Genomic DNA, 1,766 nt, shown 5'->3' on the forward strand with positions numbered 1-1,766 from the left:
GCCATCTGCTGGCGGATGGCAAAGTGAACAAATAGGCCAGATGAGCGCTACACAGGTTGCTGCCACGTGGCCTCTTTGCCATCTGCCAGCGGATGGCAAAGCTCTTTGCCATCAGCCAGCAGATGGCAAAGTGCCTATATTGCCTCATTTAATTTTGTTTTTTCTTATATCAATTCATTTTCACAGAAAATCAAACATATATATATATATATGACCAATATAGCATATTCAACACATATTACCAATAGTCATGGACGCAAATATATCCAACACATGTTACCAATAGTAGCAAGTTTCATCCATACATATACATAGTTTCATCAATATTACACAGTTTCATCATAGGTAGCAAGTTTCACAAAGTCAAAACAAAAACTAAAGACAAGCACTCCATCAACCCAAGCTTCCGTGATCTGAAGCAAATCTAAAAAATGGGAAAGAAGAAAGTTAGAAGAAGAAGACTAGAAGAAGAAGATTATTATGATGCAACTAAAATGTGAAGATTATTATGATGCAACTTATATCTGTAAAATAGGTCATTTTGGAGCTAAGTATGGTTATGATGTCATTTTTGAGCTAGCTAAGCATACTAAGTCATTTTGGTGTAAAAAATGCTAAGTAAGGTCATTTTGGAACTAATAAGTTTATTATGTCATTTTGGAGCTAGCTAAGCATATGAAGTCATTTCGGAACTAAAATATGTCATTTCGTAAGCATATTATGTCATTCTAGAGCTAGCTAAACATATTAAGTCATTTGGAGGAAAAAATGCTAAGTATAGGTCATTTTAGAGCTATCCTAGGTTAAATAGGTCAATTTTGAGCTAGCTAAGCATATTAAGTCATTTTGGAGGAAAAAAATGCTAAGTATAGGTTATTTTAGAGCTATCCTAGGTTAAATAGGTCATTTTGGAGCTAATTAAGCAAAGCACTAGGCAAAACTTACCATCAACCCGTAGGTGAAGGATCGGGGTTCTTGCTCGCGGTAGTGGCAGACGGAGGAGGATCGGGGTTCTTGCTCGCGCCAATGGCCGACGTCGATGCTTGTCGGTGATGGCGGTAGACGAGGGCGGGGATGTGTGGTCGGGGACAGAGGAAACGGTCCGCGACGGCGGCGGACAAAGGCGAGCAGGGCGGGGATGGCTTCACAGCATGGACGAGCGGCGGCTGCCGGCGCTGAAGGTGCAGTCTGCCATGGCTGCTGCGTGCAGCGGCTAGGGTTGGCGGAAGGGGAAAGAGCCTCGAGGGTTGGGGGAGGGGCGGCGCCGCGGCCTAGAACGGTGGAGGGGCGGGCTGCGGTGGCGGGGAGGGGCGGGCTGCGGTGGCGGGGAGGGGCGGGCCGGTGGCGGTGCTGGGCGGCGTCGGGAACGCGGGGCTAGGGCATGGTGCGGTGGTGGCTGGGAGAGGTGGGGGGAGAGAGAGGGGTGGGGCCGGGCTGGGACAGAGGGGAGGAGATTTTTTTGTGAAAAAAAGAGGGGAGGAGATAGTCCCACTTCTTTGCCATCAGCCAACGGATGGCAAAGGCCCACATCTTTGCCATCAGCCAACAGATGGCAAAGCCCCACCTCTTTGCCATCAGCCAGCTGATGGCAAAGAACCTTTGCCGTCGGCTGGCAGAGGGCAAAGAGGTGGGGCTAGTGGGCCATTACAGCTCCGTCATCCACTCGGCCCCACCCACTTCTTTGCCATCTGCCAGCAGACGGAAAAGATTCTTTGCCATCTGCTGGCAGATGGCAAAGAACTGGCTGATAGCAACCAGGTTCTTTG

The 1,766-nt window shown here is 48.3% G+C and overlaps 1 long non-coding RNA gene across 1 annotated transcript; it reads right to left on the reverse strand.

Moving 5' to 3' along the window:
• Window positions 1-261: 261 nt before the first annotated feature.
• On the reverse strand, window positions 262-1,049 carry LOC120975362 (uncharacterized). Its single transcript, XR_005771138.3, has 2 exons — window positions 946-1,049; window positions 262-424 (listed from the first exon to the last, which is right to left on the reverse strand). It is a non-coding gene; the product is annotated as an uncharacterized lncRNA (long non-coding RNA).
• Window positions 1,050-1,766: the final 717 nt, after the last annotated feature.

The sequence above is a fragment of the Aegilops tauschii genome, chromosome 3 (assembly GCF_002575655.3).
Source record: "Aegilops tauschii subsp. strangulata cultivar AL8/78 chromosome 3, Aet v6.0, whole genome shotgun sequence".
Taxonomy (NCBI): domain Eukaryota; kingdom Viridiplantae; phylum Streptophyta; class Magnoliopsida; order Poales; family Poaceae; genus Aegilops; species Aegilops tauschii.